Source organism: Ranitomeya variabilis, chromosome 6 (genome assembly GCF_051348905.1).
Source record: "Ranitomeya variabilis isolate aRanVar5 chromosome 6, aRanVar5.hap1, whole genome shotgun sequence".
NCBI classification, from domain to species: Eukaryota; Metazoa; Chordata; class Amphibia; order Anura; family Dendrobatidae; genus Ranitomeya; species Ranitomeya variabilis.
The window spans coordinates 384,407,526-384,427,167 of NC_135237.1; the positions used below are offsets into that span (position 1 = coordinate 384,407,526).

At 57.2% G+C, this 19,642-nt stretch overlaps 1 protein-coding gene across 3 annotated transcripts in view; it reads right to left on the bottom strand.

The window, feature by feature from the left end:
• Nucleotides 1-19,642, bottom strand: part of C6H18orf63 (chromosome 6 C18orf63 homolog) — a 570,510-nt gene that overhangs the window by 515,641 nt on the left and 35,227 nt on the right. The window lies entirely within an intron of this gene.

Sequence of the window (19,642 nt, forward strand, 5' to 3'; positions counted from 1 at the left end):
CCTCGAAGTTTTGGGACTTGGCCTGGCGCTGCTTCCATGGGAGGCTGTATGTGAGGGACAATCTGAAGTACAGGAACTCTGATGATCGGGGTTGTCCCCGTGAAGAGTGTGGCGACATGCTGGAAAGCATGGAGCACTTCCTCCTTCAGTGTCCCTTTAATACAGGGGTCTATAACCGGGTGGGTGCTTCCATAGGCTGGCCTAGGCTGGCATCCCTTTCCTATCCGGAGTGGGCTTATGGGGCATTCAGATCCCTTGGTGGCCGAGATCGGGGCACTTTATTCCTAGTAAGTGTAGTTGTTAGGTTCTACACCTGGAATGCACGGTGCCTAGTTTCAATACAGCATAAAACCCTCCCCCGGGATGAGGTGGTTAGTAACATCTTGGGTGACCTGGGTAAGGTGCGCTCTTTGGAGTTTGGGAGGCTGGGTGCGAGGAGGGCCTCTTGGCTTTGGAGGGGTCTCTCCTTTTAATACGTACCCGAGGGAAAGCTTGGCTTGAGTGATTAGGGGCTTCCAAGGAGTGTGGGAGGCTGGGTGGGAAGGGGGCCTCTTCACTTTGGAGGGGTTTCTCTTCTTACTCTAGGGATAGACTGGTTGTGTGATTGGGATAGGGAAAGATAAGGTGGTGTGGTGTTGAGGGACAGTTATATAGGGATAGATAGGGATAGGGAGGGAAAGTTTAGGGATAGTCAGATAGTTAGCATTGTTAAGATAGGTAGAGTAGGGATAGATAGGGGCAGGTAGGGATAGTTAGGGTCAGCTTTTTGAGGGACAGTCTTAGTTAAGTAGGGACAGGGTGTTTGTGTTGGTGTTAGGGTCAGGGCCTCTTCAGACTCCTATTCCCTGGTGGTGGGCTGATGTGTGGCACGCTTAGCCTTTTTGTTTTGTTCTGGTAGAATTAATGGATATCGGGCTTGAAGGTGCCGAACTTGGGCCTTACAGGTTAAAAGCTGTTGTTTTGGTATTGTGGTATTTTGATGTTGTGTTAGTAAAGTTATGATCTGTAAATAAAATTTTTGTATGTCTGTATTTTATCTTGTGGTATGTATAGTTAATATGTTGTGGGGGGTGTAGTTTAGGTTGGGTGGGGGGTGTTTGTTGGGGGGTTGCATAAGGGCATATGGACCCTGGAAACAATATAAGGGCATGGAAACTTTCATGGACCCGGGGGAAAAAAGTGTGGTGTATTTTTCAGAGGGCATGAACTTGCATGGACCCGTGGTGGCAGTGTGGGTGGAGGGGAAAAAAAAAAAAATAAAAAAAAAAATAAAAAAAAAAAAAAAATAAATAAAAATAAATAAATAAAAAAAATAAATAAATAAAAAAAAAAAAAAAGAATTTGCTGTGTTTAGAGTGTTATAGACTGTTATAGAGTGTTAAGTTTGTATAGCTAGGTTGGCCTTTTCTTTTATTTTTTGGGCAGCATGGGCCAGATTTTCTTTTCTAGTTTTATATGTATATATGTAATTAAATAGTGGGGAGTGTGAGTGTATGTGTGAGTGTATGTGCGAAAGAGTTTTTTTCTTTACTTTATATTTGTCTATTTGTTAGGAAAAATGGATGTGATGATTTTCCTGCTGGGGGTTTCCTAAAGCTGCGAAGTTAAGAGACTCTAAGAGGCGTGGGAAAAGAAAGACTTCTTAAATGCTGGTTTTATTTTTGTAAGATATGTTGTGTATTTCTGTTTTTGTTTGTGTTTTGTATTTTTTATAAATAAAAGAGTTCCTGAAGGAACTACAGATAGTGCTTTGGAATGGTGCCCGGGCTGCCCCTGCAAGACTTTCACACTTGGGTGCCCCTCAGGCGCTGGCTTGGTAGTTGTAACCCCTAAAGGGGTGAGGCCACTCTGGGTCCGATTTGGTGGGCGGGGTCACTCTGGGACCAATTTGGTTGGCGGGGTCACTCTGGGACCGATTTGGCGGGCGGCGCCACTCTGGGTCCGATTTGGCGGGCGGCGCCACTCTGGGTCCGATTTGGCGGGCGGCGCCACTCTGGGTCCGATTTGGCGGGCGGCGCCACTCTGGGTCCGATTTGGCGGGCGGCGCCACTCTGGGTCCGATTTGGCGGGCGGCGCCACTCTGGGTCCGATTTGGCGGCCCGGGTCACTCTGGGTCCGATTTGGCGGCCCGGGTCACTCTGGGTCCGATTTGGCGGCCCGGGTCACTCTGGGTCCGATTTGGCGGCCCGGGTCACTCTGGGTCCGATTTGGCGGGCCGGGTCACTCTGGGTCCGATTTGGCGGGCCGGGCCACTCTGGGTCCGATTTGGTCGCCCGGGTCACTCTGGGTCCGATTTGGTGGCCCGGGTCACTCTGGGTCCGATTTGGTGGCCCGGGTCACTCTGGGTCCGATTTGGTGGCCCGGGTCACTCTGGGTCCGATTTGGTGGCCCGGGTCACTCTGGGTCCGATTTGGTGGCCCGGGTCACTCTGGGTCCGATTTGGTGGCCCGGGTCACTCTGGGTTCGATTTGGTGGCCCGGGTCACTCTGGGTCCGATTTGGTGGCCCGGGTCACTCTGGGTCCGATTTGGTGGACCGGGTCACTCTGGGTCCGATTTGGTGGCCCGGGTCACTCTGGGTCCGATTTGGTGGCCCGGGTCACTCTGGGTCCGATTTGGTGGGCCGGGTCACTCTGGGTCCGATTTGGTGGGCCGGGTCACTCTGGGTCCGATTTGGTGGGCCGGGTCACTCTGGGTCCGATTTGGTGGGCCGGGTCACTCTGGGTCCGATTTGGTGGCCCGGGTCACTTTGGGTCCGATTTGGTGGGCCGGGTCACTCTGGGTCCGATTTGGTGGCCCGGGTCACTCTGGGTCCGATTTGGTGGCCCGGGTCACTCTGGGTCCGATTTGGTGGCCCGGGTCACTCTGGGTCCGATTTGGTGGCCCGGGTCACTCTGGGTTCGATTTGGTGGCCCGGGTCACTCTGGGTCCGATTTGGTGGCCCGGGTCACTCTGGGTCCGATTTGGTGGCCCGGGTCACTCTGGGTCCGATTTGGTGGACCGGGTCACTCTCGGTCCGATTTGGTGGCCCGGGTCACTCTGGGTCCGATTTGGTGGCCCGGGTCACTCTGGGTCCGATTTGGTGGGCCGGGTCACTCTGGGTCTGATTTGGTGGGCCGGGTCACTCTGGGTCCGATTTGGTGGGCCGGGTCACTCTGGGTCCGATTTGGTGGGCCGGGTCACTCTGGGTCCGATTTGGTGGCCCGGGTCACTTTGGGTCCGATTTGGTGGGCCGGGTCACTCTGGGTCCGATTTGGTGGCCCGGGTCACTCTGGGTCCGATTTGGTGGCCCGGGTCACTCTGGGTCCGATTTGGTGGCCCGGGTCACTCTGGGCCCGATTTGGTGGCCCGGGTCACTCTGGGTCCAATTTGGTGGCCCGGGTCACTCTGGGTCCGATTTGGTGGCCCGGGTCACTCTGGGTCCGATTTGGTGGCCCGGGTCACTCTGGGTTTGATTTGGTGGCCCGGGTCACTCTGGGTTTGATTTGGTGGCCCGGGTCACTCTGGGTCCGATTTGGTGGGCCGGGTCACTCTGGGTCCGATTTGGTGGGCCGGGTCACTCTGGGTCCGATTTGGTGGGCCGGGTCACTCTGGGTCCGATTTGGTGGCCCGGGTCACTCTGGGTCCGATTTGGTGGCCCGGGTCACTCTGGGTCCGATTTGGTGGCCCGGGTCACTCTGGGTCCGATTTGGTGGCCCGGGTCACTCTGGGTCCGATTTGGTGGGCCAAGTCACTCTGGGTCCGATTTGGTGGGCCAAGTCACTCTGGGTCCGATTTGGTGGGCCGGGTCACTCTGGGTCCGATTTGGTGGGCCGGGTCACTCTGACTGACAGCAGGATAAGGGAATGGCTGATAACAGAGAATAGACTGACAGCAGGACAAGGGAATGGCTGATAACAGAGAGAATAGACTGACAGCAGGACAGGGGAATTGCTGATAACAGAGAGAAATAGACTGTCAGCAGGACAGGGGAATGGCTGATAACAGAGAAAAATAGACTGACAGCAGTACTGGGAATGGCTGATAACAGAGAGAAATAGACTGACAGCAGGACGGGGAATGGCTGATAACAGAGAGAATAGACTGACAGCAGGACAGGGGAATGGCTGATAACAGAGAGAATAGACTGACAGCAGGACGGGGAATGGCTGATAACAGAGAGAAATAGGCTGACAGCAGTACAGGGAATGGCTGATAACAGAGAGAAATAGACTGACAGCAGGACAGGGGAATGGCTGATAACAGAGAGAAATAGGCTGACAGCAGTACAGGGAATGGCTGATAACAGAGAGAAATACACTGACAGCAGGACGGGGAATGGCTGATAACAGAGAGAATAGACTGACAGCAGGACAGGGGAATGGCTGATAACAGAGAGAAATAGACTGACAGCAGTACGTGGAATGGCTGATAACAGAGAGAAATAGATGGGTATTTCCTGAAGGAACTACAGATAGTGCTTTGGAATGGTGCCCGGGTTGCCCCAGCAAGACTTTCACACTTGGGTGCCCCTCAGGCGCTGGTTTGGTAGTTGTAGCCACTCTGGGTTCGATTTGGTGGGTGGGGCCCCTCAGGGGCCGATTTGGTGGGCGCTGTATACTGCGGGGCTCTGCGCTGTATACTGCGGGGCTCTGCGCTGTATACTGCGGGGCTGTGCGCTGTATACTGCGGGGCTCTGCGCTGTATACTGCGGGGCTCTGCGCTGTATGCTGCGGGGCTCTGCGCTGTATGCTGCGCGGCTCTGCGCTGTATGCTGCACGGCTCTGCGCTGTATGCTGCTCGGCTCTGCGCTGTATAATGCGCGGCTCTGCGCTGTATACTGCGCGGCTCTGCGCTGTATGCTGCGCGGCTCTGCGCTGTATACTGTGGGGCTCTGCGCTGTATGCTGCGGGGCTCTGCGCTGTATGCTGCACGGCTCCGCGCTGTATGCTGCGTGGCTCTGCGCTGTATAATGCGCGGCTCTGCGCTGTATACTGCGCGGCTCTGCGCTGTATACTGCGGGGCTCTGCGCTGTATACTGCACGGCTCTGCGCTGTATGCTGCGCGGCTCCGCGCTGTATGCTGCGTGGCTCTGCGCTGTATAATGCACGGCTCTGCGCTGTATACTGCGCGGCTCTGCGCTGTATACTGCGGGGCTCTGCGCTGTATACTGCGCGGCTCTGCGCTGTATGCTGCACGGCTCCGCGCTGTATGCTGCATGGCTCTGCGCTGTATAATGCGCGGCTCTGCGCTGTATGCTGCGCGGCTCCGCGCTGTATGCTGCGCGGCTCCGCGGTGTATGCTGCGCGGCTCCGCGGTGTATGCTGCGCGGCTCCGTGCTGTATACTGCGCGGCTCTGCGCTGTATACTGCGCGGCTCTGCGCTGTATACTGCGGGGCTCTGCGCTGTATACTGCGGGGCTCTGCGCTGTGTACTGTAATAATAATAAGACTACAGATAGTGCTTTGAAATTGTGCTGTGCTATCACTTTAAGAGCTGATATTATCTGGCAAAACTGTGCTGGCGTGGTCATATACAGTTCGCACGCGTTGGCATAGTAACTGGGCCTGACTGCGCATATCAATGAGCTAATCAGCCAGGTGGCAAGTGGCAGGTACATTTCAAATTGCCTCAGAAACCCGGCCATTATAACCTATGGGAAAATTTCCCATTGAAATGCATTACAATGAGGGGAAAAAACATTTTCAAACGCAAATTGCGCCAAAACTACAAATCCGATCGACAAGAAAAATACTTAGCACACCTCTTGGGGACGCTGGCTTCGAAATGACACCTCACTGGAGTCTGTGAGTGAAGCGGTTCGGGCCGCATTACGTGCGGACTGAATAATAATAAGAATAACTAGATGGGTATTTCCTGAAGGAACTACAGATAGTGCTTTGGAATGGTGCCCGGGCTGCCCCTGCAAGACTTTCACACTTGGGTGCCCCTCAGGCACTGGCTTGGTAGTTGTAACCCCTAAAGGGGTGAGGCCACTCTGGGTCCGATTTGGTGGGCGGGGTCACTCTGGGACCGATTTGGTGGGCGGGGTCACTCTGGGACCGATTTGGCGGGCGGCGCCACTCTGGGTCCGATTTGGCGGGCGGCGCCACTCTGGGTCCGATTTGGCGGGCGGCGCCACTCTGGGTCCGATTTGGCGGGCGGCGCCACTCTGGGTCCGATTTGGCGGGCGGCGCCACTCTGGGTCCGATTCGGCTGGCGGCGCCACTCTGGGTCCGATTTGGCGGCCCGGGTCACTCTGGGTCCGATTTGGCGGCCCGGGTCACTCTGGGTCCGATTTGGCGGCCCGGGTCACTCTGGGTCCGATTTGGCGGGCCGGGTCACTCTGGGTCCGATTTGGCGGGCCGGGTCACTCTGGGTCCGATTTGGCGGGCCGGGCCACTCTGGGTCCGATTTGGTGGCCCGGGCCACTCTGGGTCCGATTTGGTGGCCCGGGCCACTCTGGGTCCGATTTGGTGGCCCGGGTCACTCTGGGTGCGATTTGGTGGCCCGGGTCACTCTGGGTCCGATTTGGTGGCCCGGGTCACTCTGGGTCCGATTTGGTGGCCCGGGTCACTCTGGGTCCGATTTGGTGGGCCGGGTCACTCTGGGTCCGATTTGGTGGGCCGGGTCACTCTGGGTCCGATTTGGTGGGCCGGGTCACTCTGGGTCCGATTTGGTGGGCCGGGTCACTCTGGGTCCGATTTGGTGGCCCGGGTCACTCTGGGTCCGATTTGGTGGGCCGGGTCACTCTGGGTCCGATTTGGTGGCCCGGGTCACTCTGGGTCTGATTTGGTGGCCCGGGTCACTCTGGGTCCGATTTGGTGGCCCGGGTCACTCTGGGCCCGATTTGGTGGCCCGGGTCACTCTCGGCCCGATTTGGTGGCCCGGGTCACTCTGGGCCCGATTTGGTGGCCCGGGTCACTCTGGGTCCGATTTGGTGGCCCGGGTCACTCTGGGTCCGATTTGGTGGCCCGGGTCACTCTGGGTCCGATTTGGTGGCCCGGGTCACTCTGGGTCCGATTTGGTGGCCCGGGTCACTCTGGGTCCGATTTGGTGGCCCGGGTCACTCTGGGTCCGATTTGGTGGCCCGGGTCACTCTGGGTCCGATTTGGTGGCCCGGGTCACTCTGGGTTTGATTTGGTGGCCCGGGTCACTCTGGGTTTGATTTGGTGGCCCGGGTCACTCTGGGTCCGATTTGGTGGGCCGGGTCATTCTGGGTCCGATTTGGTGGCCCGGGTCACTCTGGGTCCGATTTGGTGGCCCGGGTCACTCTGGGTCCGATTTGGTGGCCCGGGTCACTCTGGGTCCGATTTGGTGGCCCGGGTCACTCTGGGTCCGATTTGGTGGCCCGGGTCACTCTGGGTCCGATTTGGTGGCCCGGGTCACTCTGGGTCCGATTTGGTGGGCCGGGTCACTCTGGGTCCGATTTGGTGGGCCGGGTCACTCTGGGTCCGATTTGGTGGGCCGGGTCACTCTGGGTCCGATTTGGTGGGCCGGGTCACTCTGGGTCCGATTTGGTGGGCCGGGTCACTCTGGGTCCGATTTGGTGGGCCGGGTCACTCTGGGTCCGATTTGGTGGGCCGGGTCACTCTGGGTCCGATTTGGTGGGCCGGGTCACTCTGGGTCCGATTTGGTGGGCCGGGTCACTCTGGGTCCGATTTGGTGGGCCGGGTCACTCTGGGTCCGATTTGGTGGGTCGGGTCACTCTGGGTCCGATTTGGTGGCCCGGGTCACTCTGGGTCCGATTTGGTGGGCCAAGTCACTCTGGGTCCGATTTGGTGGTCCGGGTCACTCTGGGTCCGATTTGGTGGGCCGGGTCACTCTGGGTCCGATTTGGTGGGCCGGGTCACTCTGACTGACAGCAGGATAAGGGAATGGCTGATAACAGAGAATAGACTGACAGCAGGACAAGGGAATGGCTGATAACAGAGAGAATAGACTGACAGCAGGACAGGGGAATTGCTGATAACAGAGAGAAATAGACTGTCAGCAGGACGGGGAATGGCTGATAACAGAAAGAATATACTGACAGCAGGACAGGGGAATGGCTGATAACAGAGAAAAATAGACTGACAGCAGTACGGGGAATGGCTGATAACAGAGAGAAATAGACTGACAGCAGGACGGGGAATGGCTGATAACAGAGAGAATAGACTGACAGCAGGACAGGGGAATGGCTGATAACAGAGAGAATAGACTGACAGCAGGACGGGGAATGGCTGATAACAGAGAGAAATAGGCTGACAGCAGTACAGGGAATGGCTGATAACAGAGAGAAATAGACTGACAGCAGGACAGGGGAATGGCTGATAACAGAGAGAAATAGGCTGACAGCAGTACAGGGAATGGCTGATAACAGAGAGAAATACACTGACAGCAGGACGGGGAATGGCTGATAACAGAGAGAATAGACTGACAGCAGGACAGGGGAATGGCTGATAACAGAGAGAATAGACTGACAGCAGGACAGGGGAATGGCTGATAACAGAGAGAAATAGACTGACAGCAGTACGTGGAATGGCTGATAACAGAGAGAAATAGATGGGTATTTCCTGAAGGAACTACAGATAGTGCTTTGGAATGGTGCCCGGGTTGCCCCAGCAAGACTTTCACACTTGGGTGCCCCTCAGGCGCTGGTTTGGTAGTTGTAGCCACTCTGGGTCCGATTTGGTGGGTGGGGCCCCTCAGGGGCCGATTTGGTGGGCGCTGTATACTGCGGGGCTCTGCGCTGTATACTGCGGGGCTCTGCGCTGTATACTGCGGGGCTCTGCGCTGTATACTGCGGGGCTCTGCGCTGTATGCTGCGGGGCTCTGCGCTGTATGCTGCGCGGCTCTGCGCTGTATGCTGCACGGCTCTGCGCTGTATGCTGCTCGGCTCTGCGCTGTATAATGCGCGGCTCTGCGCTGTATACTGCGCGGCTCTGCGCTGTATGCTGCGCGGCTCTGTGCTGTATACTGTGGGGCTCTGCGCTGTATGCTGCGGGGCTCTGCGCTGTATGCTGCACGGCTCCGCGCTGTATGCTGCGTGGCTCTGCGCTGTATAATGCGCGGCTCTGCGCTGTATACTGCGCGGCTCTGCGCTGTATACTGCGGGGCTCTGCGCTGTATACTGCGCGGCTCTGCGCTGTATGCTGCGCGGCTCCGCGCTGTATGCTGCGTGGCTCTGCGCTGTATAATGCACGGCTCTGCGCTGTATACTGCGCGGCTCTGCGCTGTATACTGCGGGGCTCTGCGGTGTATGCTGCGCGGCTCCGCGCTGTATGCTGCGCGGCTCCGCGGTGTATGCTGCATGGCTCTGCGCTGTATACTGCGCGGCTCTGCGCTGTATGCTGCGCGGCTCCGCGCTGTATGCTGCGCGGCTCCGCGGTGTATGCTGCGCGGCTCTGCGCTGTATGCTGCGCGGCTCTGCGCTGTATACTGCGGGGCTCTGCGCTGTATACTGCGGGGCTCTGCGCTGTGTACTGTAATAATAATAAGACTACAGATAGTGCTTTGAAATTGTGCTGTGCTATCACTTTAAGAGCTGATATTATCTGGCAAAACTGTGCTGGCGTGGTCATATACAGTTCGCACGCGTTGGCATAGTAACTGGGCCTGACTGCGCATATCAATGAGCTAATCAGCCAGGTGGCAAGTGGCAGGTACATTTCAAATTGCCTCAGAAACCCGGCCATTATAACCTATGGGAAAATTTCTCTGACTGACAGCAGGATAAGGAAATGGCTCATAACAGAGAATAGACTGACAGCAGGACAAGGGAATGGCTGATAACAGAGAGAATAGACTGACAGCAGGACAGGGGAATTGCTGATAACAGAGAGAAATAGACTGTCAGCAGGACGGGGAATGGCTGATAACAGAAAGAATATATTGACAGCAGGACAGGGGAATGGCTGATAACAGAGAAAAATAGACTGACAGCAGTACGGGGAATGGCTGATAACAGAGAGAAATAGACTGACAGCAGGACGGGGAATGGCTGATAACAGAGAGAATAGACTGACAGCAGGACAGGGGAATGGCTGATAACAGAGAGAATAGACTGACAGCAGGACGGGGAATGGCTGATAACAGAGAGAAATAGGCTGACAGCAGTACAGGGAATGGCTGATAACAGAGAGAAATAGACTGACAGCAGGACAGGGGAATGGCTGATAACAGAGAGAAATAGGCTGACAGCAGTACAGGGAATGGCTGATAACAGAGAGAAATACACTGACAGCAGGACGGGGAATGGCTGATAACAGAGAGAATAGACTGACAGCAGTACGTGGAATGGCTGATAACAGAGAGAAATAGATGGGTATTTCCTGAAGGAACTACAGATAGTGCTTTGGAATGGTGCCCGGGTTGCCCCAGCAAGACTTTCACACTTGGGTGCCCCTCAGGCGCTGGTTTGGTAGTTGTAGCCACTCTGGGTCCGATTTGGTGGGTGGGGCCCCTCAGGGGCCGATTTGGTGGGCGCTGTATACTGCGGGGCTCTGCGCTGTATACTGCAGGGCTCTGCGCTGTATACTGCGGGGCTCTGCGCTGTATACTGCGGGGCTCTGCGCTGTATACTGCGGGGCTCTGCGCTGTATGCTGCGGGGCTCTGCGCTGTATGCTGCGCGGCTCTGCGCTGTATGCTGCACGGCTCTGCGCTGTATGCTGCTCGGCTCTGCGCTGTATAATGCGCGGCTCTGCGCTGTATACTGCGCGGCTCTGCGCTGTATGCTGCGCGGCTCTGCGCTGTATACTGCGGGGCTCTGCGCTGTATACTGCGCGGCTCTGCGCTGTATGCTGCGCGGCTCCGCGCTGTATGCTGCATGGCTCTGCGCTGTATAATGCGCGGCTCTGCGCTGTATGCTGCGCGGCTCCGCGCTGTATGCTGCGCGGCTCCGCGGTGTATGCTGCATGGCTCTGCGCTGTATACTGCGCGGCTCTGCGCTGTATACTGCGAGGCTCTGCGCTGTATACTGCGGGGCTCTGCGCTGTGTACTGTAATAATAATAAGACTACAGATAGTGCTTTGAAATTGTGCTGTGCTATCACTTTAAGAGCTGATATTATCTGGCAAAACTGTGCTGGCGTGGTCATATACAGTTCGCAGGCGTTGGCATAGTAACTGGGCCTGACTGCGCATATCAATGAGCTAATCAGCCAGGTGGCAAGTGGCAGGTACATTTCAAATTGCCTCAGAAACCCGGCCATTATAACCTATGGGAAAATTTCCCATTGAAATGCATTACAATGAGGGGAAAAAACATTTTCAAACGCAAATTGCGCCAAAACTACAAATCCGATCGACAAGAAAAATACTTAGCACACCTCTTGGGGACGCTGGCTTCGAAATGACACCTCACTGGAGTCTGTGAGTGAAGCGGTTCGGGCCGCATTACGTGCGGACTGAATAATAATAAGAACTAGATGGGTATTTCCTGAAGGAACTACAGATAGTGCTTTGGAATGGTGCCCGGGCTGCCCCTGCAAGACTTTCACACTTGGGTGCCCCTCAGGCGCTGGTTTGGTAGTTGTAGCCCCTCAGGGTTGAGGCTTGGTGGGCCGGGTCACTCTGGGTCCGATTTGGTGGGCCGGGTCACTCTGGGTCCGATTTGGTGGGCCGGGTCACTCTGGGTCCCATTTGGTGGGCCGGGTCACTCTGGGTCCCATTTGGTGGGCCGGGTCACTCTGGGTCCCATTTGGTGGGCCGGGTCACTCTGGGTCCCATTTGGTGGGCCGGGTCACTCTGGGTCCCATTTGGTGGGCCGGGTCACTCTGGGTCCCATTTGGTGGGCCGGGTCACTCTGGGTCCCATTTGGTGGGCCGGGTCACTCTGGGTCCCATTTGGTGGCCCGGGTCACTCTGGGTCCCATTTGGTGGCCCGGGTCACTCTGGGTCCCATTTGGTGGCCCGGGTCACTCTGGGCCCGATTTGGTGGCCCGGGTCACTCTGGGCCCGATTTGGTCAACCCGGGTCACTCTGGGCCCGATTTGGTGGCCCGGGTCACTCTGGGCCCGATTTGGTGGCCCGGGTCACTCTGGGCCCGATTTGGTGGCCCGGGTCACTCTGGGTCCGATTTGGTGGCCCGGGTCACTCTGGGTCCGATTTGGTGGCCCGGGTCACTCTGGGTCCGATTTGGTGGGCCGGGTCACTCTGGGTCCGATTTGGTGGGCCGGGTCACTCTGGGTCCGATTTGGTGGCCCGGGTCACTCTGGGTCCGATTTGGTGGCCCGGGTCTCTCTGGGTCCGATTTGGTGGCCCGGGTCACTCTGGGTCCGATTTGGTGGCCCGGGTCACTCTGGGTCCGATTTGGTGGCCCGGGACACTCTGGGTCCGATTTGGTGGCCCGGGACACTCTGGGTCCGATTTGGTGGCCCGGGTCACTCTGGGTCCGATTTGGTGGCCCGGGGCACTCTGGGTCCGATTTGGTGGCCCGGGTCACTCTGGGTCCGATTTGGTGGCCCGGGTCACTCTGGGTCCGATTTGGTGGCCCGGGTCACTCTGGGTCCGATTTGGTGGCCCGGGTCACTCTGGGTCCGATTTGGTGGCCCGGGTCACTCTGGGTCCGATTTGGTGGCCCGGGTCACTCTGGGTCCGATTTGGTGGCCCGGGTCACTCTGGGTCCGATTTGACGGGCGGCGCCACTCTGGGTCCGATTTGACGGGCGGCGCCACTCTGGGTCCGACTTGGCGGGCGGCGCCACTCTGGGTCCGACTTGGCGGGCGGCGCCACTCTGGGTCCGACTTGGCGGGCGGCGCCACTCTGGGTCCGACTTGGCGGGCGGCGCCACTCTGGGTCCGACTTGGCGGGCGGCGCCACTGTGGGTCCGACTTGGCGGGCGGCGCCACTCTGGGTCCGATTTGGCGGGCGGCGCCACTCTGGGTCCGATTTGGCGGGCGGCGCCACTCTGGGTCCGATTTGGTGGGCCGGGTCACTCTGGGTCCGATTTGGCGGGCCGGGTCACTCTGGGTCCGATTTGGCGGGCCGGGTCACTCTGGGTCCGATTTGGCGGGCCGGGTCACTCTGGGTCCGATTTGGCGGGCCGGGTCACTCTGGGTCCGATTTGGCGGGCCGGGTCACTCTGGGTCCGATTTGGCGGGCCGGGTCACTCTGGGTCCGATTTGGCGGGCCGCGTCACTCTGGGTCCGATTTGGCGGGCGGCGCCACTCTGGGTCCGATTTGGCGGGCGGCGCCACTCTGGGTCCGATTTGGCGGGCGGCGCCACTCTGGGTCCGATTTGGCGGCCCGGGTCACTCTGGGTCCGATTTGGCGGGCGGCGCCACTCTGGGTCCGATTTGGTGGGCGGCGCCACTCTGGGTCCGATTTGGCGGGCGGCGCCACTCTGGGTCCGATTTGGCGGGCGGCGCCACTCTGGGTCCGATTTGGCGGGCGGCGCCACTCTGGGTCCAATTTGGCGAGCGGCGCCACTCTGGGTCCGATTTGGCGGGCGGCGCCACTCTGGGTCCGATTTGGCGGCCCGGGTCACTCTGGGTCCGATTTGGCGGCCCGGGTCACTCTGGGTCCGATTTGGTGGCCCGGGTCACTCTGGGTCCGATTTGGCGGGCGGCGCCACTCTGGGTCCGATTTGGCGGGCGGCGCCACTCTGGGTCCGATTTGGCGGGCGGCGCCACTCTGGGTCCGATTTGGCGGGCGGCGCCTCTCTGGGTCCGATTTGGCGGGCGGCGCAACTCTGGGTCCGATTTGGCGGGCGGCGCCACTCTGGGTCCGATTTGGCGGGCGGCGCCACTCTGGGTCCGATTTGGCGGGCGGCGCCACTCTGGGTCCGATTTGGCGGGCGGCGCCACTCTGGGTCCGATTTGACGGGCGGCGCCACTCTGGGTCCGATTTGGCGGGCGGCGCCACTCTGGGTCCGATTTGGCGGGCGGCGCCACTCTGGGTCCGATTTGGCGGGCGGCGCCACTCTAGGTCCGACTTGACGGGCGGGGGCACTCTGGGTCCGATTTGGCAAGCGGGGGACTCTGGTCCGATTTGGTGGGCTGGGTCCGATTTGGTGAGCGGGGCAATAATGATAAGACTACAGATAGTGCTTTGTAATTGTGCTGTACTGTCACTTTAAGAGCTGATATTATCTGACAAAACTTGTGACCTGGTGGGCTGGTAGAGTTTATAGGCGTTGGCATAGTAACTGGGTCTCACTGCGCATATCAATGAGGTAATCAGCCAGGTGGCAGTTATTTTTAGAAATTGCCTCAGAAATCAGGCCCATTATAAACGTATTGGAAAATTTCCCTATTGAAATGCATTGAGACACTTTTTTCAAACGCAAATTGCGCCAAAACTACAAATCCGATCGACACGAAAAATACTTAGCACACCTCTCAGGAACGCTGGCTTCGAAATGACACCTCACTGGAGTCTGTGAGTTTAGCGGTTCGGGCCGCATTACGTGCGGACTGAATAATAATAAGAACTAGATGGGTATTTCCTGAAGGAACTACAGATAGTGCTTTGGAATGGTGCCCGGGCTGCCCCTGCAAGACTTTCACACTTGGGTGCCCCTCAGGCGCTGGTTTGGTAGTTGTAGCCCCTCAGGGTTGAGGCTTGGTGGGCCGGGTCACTCTGGGTCCGATTTGGTGGGCCGGGTCACTCTGGGTCCGATTTGGTGGGCCGGGTCACTCTGGGTCCGATTTGGTGGGCCGGGTCACTCTGGGTCCGATTTGGTGGGCCGGGTCACTCTGGGTCCCATTTGATGGGCCGGGTCACTCTGGGTCCCATTTGGTGGCCCGGGTCACGCTGGGTCCCATTTGGTGGCCCGGGTCACTCTGGGTCCCATTTGGTGGCCCGGGTCACTCTTGGTCCGATTTGGTGGCCCGGGTCACTCTGGGCCCGATTTGGTGGCCCGGGTCACTCTGGGCCCGATTTGGTCAACCCGGGTCACTCTGAGCCCGATTTGGTGGCCCGGGTCAATCTGGGCCCGATTTGGTGGCCCGGGTCACTCTGGGTCCGATTTGGTGGCCCGGGTCACTCTGGGTCCGATTTGGTGGCCCGGGTCACTCTGGGTCCGATTTGGTGGCCCGGGTCACTCTGGGTCCGATTTGGTGGCCCGGGTCACTCTGGGTCCGATTTGGTGGCCCGGGTCACTCTGGGTCCGATTTGGTGGCCCGGGTCACTCTGGGTCCGATTTGGTGGCCCGGGTCACTCTGTGTCCGATTTGGTGGCCCGGGTCACTCTGGGTCCGATTTGGTGGCCCGGGTCACTCTGGGTCCGATTTGGTGGCCCGGGTCACTCTGGGTCCGATTTGGTGGCCCGGGTCACTCTGGGTCCGATTTGGTGGCCCGGGTCACTCTGGGTCCGATTTGACGGGCGGCGCCACTCTGGGTCCGATTTGACGGGCGGCGCCACTCTGGGTCTGACTTGGCGGGCGGCGCCACTCTGGGTCCGACTTGGCGCGCGGCGCCACTCTGGGTCCGACTTGGCGGGCGGCGCCACTCTGGGTCCGACTTGGTGGGCGGCGCCACTCTGGGTCCCATTTGGTGGGCCGGGTCACTCTGGGTCCGATTTGGCGGGCCGGGTCACTCTGGGTCCGATTTGGCGGGCCGGGTCACTCTGGGTCCGATTTGGCGGGCCGGGTCACTCTGGGTCCGATTTGGCGGGCCGGGTCACTCTGGGTCCGATTTGGCGGGCCGGGTCACTCTGGGTCCGATTTGGCGGGCCGGGTCACTCTGGGTCCGATTTGGCGGGCCGGGTCACTCTGGGTCCGATTTGGCGGGCGGCGCCACTCTGGGTCCGATTTGGCGGGCGGCGTCACTCTGGGTCCGATTTGGCGGGCGGCGCCACTCTGGGTCCGATTTGGCGGGCGGCGCCACTCTGGGTCCGATTTGGCGGCCCGGGTCACTCTGGGTCCGATTTGGCGGCCCGGGTCACTCTGGGTCCGATTTGGTGGCCCGGGTCACTCTGGGTCCGATTTGGTGGCCCGGGTCACTCTGGGTCCGATTTGGTGGCCCGGGTCACTCTGGGTCCGATTTGGTGGCCCGGGTCACTCTGGGTCCGATTTGGTGGCCCGGGTCACTCTGGGTCCGATTTGGTGGCCCGGGTCACTCTGGGTCCGATTTGGTGGCCCGGGTCACTCTGGGTCCGATTTGGTGGCCCGGGTCACTCTGGGTCCGATTTGGTGGCCCGGGTCACTCTGGGTCCGATTTGGTGGCCCGGGTCACTCTGGGTCCGATTTGGTGGCCCGGGTCACTCTGGGTCCAATTTGACGGGCGGCGCCACTCTGGGTCCGATTTGACGGGCGGCGCCACTCTGGGTCTGACTTGGCGGGCGGCGCCACTCTGGGTCCGACTTGGCGCGCGGCGCCACTCTGGGTCCGACTTGGCGGGCGGCGCCACTCTGGGTCCGACTTGGCGGGCGGCGCCACTCTGGGTCCGACTTGGTGGGCGGCGCCACTCTGGGTCCCATTTGGTGGGCCGGGTCACTCTGGGTCCGATTTGGCGGGCCGGGTCACTCTGGGTCCGATTTGGCGGGCCGGGTCACTCTGGGTCCGATTTGGCGGGCCGGGTGTCATGATCTCTGCAAGCAGAGATCATAGCAAGCCTATAGAGGGACAAGCTCTCGGAAGATGGAACTATACTGACCATGAACTAAGCCTGCCGCGCAACTAGAAATAGCCAGGTAGCATTTCCTATTTATTGCTAGATGCCCAGCTCTGGCCTAAGACCTAAATAGCTAGCAGAGGGAAATATAAGACCTGGCTCACCTCTAGAGAAATATTCCAAAGAAGACAGTAGCCCCCCACATATAATGACGGTGAGTTCAGATGAAACAACAAACGCAGCAGGAAAATAGTCTTAGCAAATTTGAGGTCCGCTTACTAGATAGCAGAAGACAGATAGTATACTTTCATGGTCAGCAGAAAAACACTAACAAAACACCATCCAGAGATTACCTTAAACTCTGGCATTAACTCATAACACCAGAGTAGCAATCCCTGATCAACGAGAGCTTTCCAGACACAGTAACAAAACTTCAGCTGTGAACTGGAACAAATAGGCAAACGAAACATGGACAAAAGTCCAACTTATCTAGTAGTTGTCAGAAGCAGGAACAAGCACTGAGAGGCATCAGATAACATTGTTGACCGGCAAGAAACCACCAGAGAAATGAGCTTAAATAGCGACACCCACTACTGATGGAACCAGGTGAAACAGGAAAGAGGATGACAAGTCCAATTCCACAAGCGGCCACCGGGGGAGCCCAGAATCCAAATTCACAACAGTACCCCCCCCTCAAGGAGGGGGCACCGAACCCTCACCAGATCCACCAGGGCGACCAGGATGAGCCCTATGGAAGGCACGAACAAGATCAGAAGCATGAACATCAGATGCATTGACCCAAGAATTATCCTCCTGGCCGTAACCCTTCCAGTTGACCAGATACTGGAGTCTCCGTCTGGAAACACGAGAGTCCAAAATTTTCTCCACAACGTACTCCAACTCACCCTCAACCAACACCGGAGCAGGAGGCTCAACTGAAGGTACAACAGGCACCTCATACCTGCGCAATAACGACCGATGAAAAACGTTATGAATGGAAAAGGACGCAGGGAGGTCCAAACGGAAAGAAACAGGATTAAGAATCTCCAATATTCTATAAGGGCCGATGAACCGAGGCTTAAACTTAGGAGAAGAGACCCTCATAGGGACAAAACGAGAAGACAACCAGACCAAATCTCCAACACAAAGCCGAGAACCAACACGACGATGACGGTTGGCAAAACGCTGAGTCTTCTCCTGGGACAACTTCAAATTGTCCATAACCTGCCCCCAGATGTGATGCAATCTCTCCACCACCGCATCCACTCCAGGACAATCCGAGGATTCCACCTGACCGGAGGAAAATCGAGGGTGAAACCCCGAATTACAGAAAAACGGGGACACCAAGGTGGAAGAGCTGGCCCGATTATTGAGGGCGAACTCTGCCAATGGCAAAAAAGCAACCCAATCATCCTGGTCAGCAGAGACAAAACACCTCAGATATGTCTCCAGGGTCTGATTAGTCCGCTCGGTCTGGCCATTAGTCTGAGGGTGAAAAGCAGATGAAAAAGACAAATCTATGCCCATCCTAGCACAGAATGCCCGCCAAAATCTAGACACAAATTGGGTACCTCTGTCAGAAACAATATTCTCAGGAATACCGTGCAATCGGACAACATTCTGAAAAAACAGAGGAACCAACTCAGAAGAAGAAGGCAACTTGGGCAGAGGAACCAAATGGACCATTTTAGAGAAACGGTCACAGACCACCCAGATGACAGACATCCTCTGGGAAACAGGCAGATCCGAAATAAAATCCATCGAGATGTGTGTCCAAGGCCTCTTAGGAATAGGCAAGGGCAACAGCAGTCCGCTAGCCCGAGAACTACAAGACTTGGCCCGAGCACAAATGTCACATGACTGCACAAAGACTCGCACATCTCGTGACAGGGAAGGCCACCAGAAGGATCTTGCCACCAAATCCCTGGTACCAAAAATTCCGGGATGACCTGCCAATGCAGAAGAATGTACCTCAGAGATGACTCCACTGGTCCAATCATCCGGAACAAACAGTCTATCAGGCGGACAACGATCCGGTCTATCCGCCTGAAACTCTTGCAAGGACCGCCGCAGATCAGGAGAAACGGCCGACAAAATTACTCCCTCCCTAAGGATACCTGTGGGTTCAGTATTACCAGGAGAGTCCGGGTCAAAACTCCTAGAAAGGGCATCTGCCTTAACATTCTTAGAACCCGGTAGGTATGACACCACAAAATCAAAGCGAGAAAAAAATAAAGACCAGCGCGCCTGTCTAGGATTCAGGCGCCTGGCAGTCTCAAGATAAATCAAATTTTTGTGGTCAGTCAATACCACCACCTGATGCTTAGCCCCCTCTAGCCAATGGCGCCACTCCTCAAACGCCCACTTCATGGCCAAAAGCTCCCTATTCCCAACATCATAATTCCGCTCTGCGGGCGAAAATTTGCGAGAAAAGAAGGCACAAGGTCTAATGACGGAGCAGTCGGAACCTTTCTGCGACAACACTGCCCCAGCTCCGATCTCCGAAGCGTCAACCTCAACCTGAAAAGGCAGATTCACATCAGGCTGACGTAACACAGGGGCAGAGGCAAAACGGTGCTTAAGCTCCTGAAAGGCCTCTACAGCATGAGGGGACCAATTAGCAACATCAGCGCCATGTCTGGTCAAATCAGTCAGTGGTTTAACGACATCCGAAAAACCAGCAATAAATCGGCGGTAAAAGTTGGCAAAGCCCAAAAATCTCTGAAGACCCTTAAGAGAGGAGGGCTGAGTCCAGTCACAAATAGCTTGCACCTTGACGGGATCCATCTCAATGGAAGAGGGAGAAAAAATATACCCCAAAAAGGAAATTTTCTGGACCCCAAAAATGCACTTAGACCCCTTCACACATAAAGAATTAGACCGCAGAACCTGAAAAACTCTCCTGACCTGCTGGACATGAGAGTCCCAGTCATCAGAAAAAATCAGAATATCATCCAGATATATTATCATAAATTTATCCAGAAAATCGCGGAAAATATCATGCATAAAAGACTGGAAAACTGAAGGGGCATTAGAAAGACCAAAAGGCATGACCAAATACTAAAAGTGGCCCTCGGGCGTATTAAATGCGGTCTTCCACTCATCCCCCTGCCTGATCCGCACCAAATTA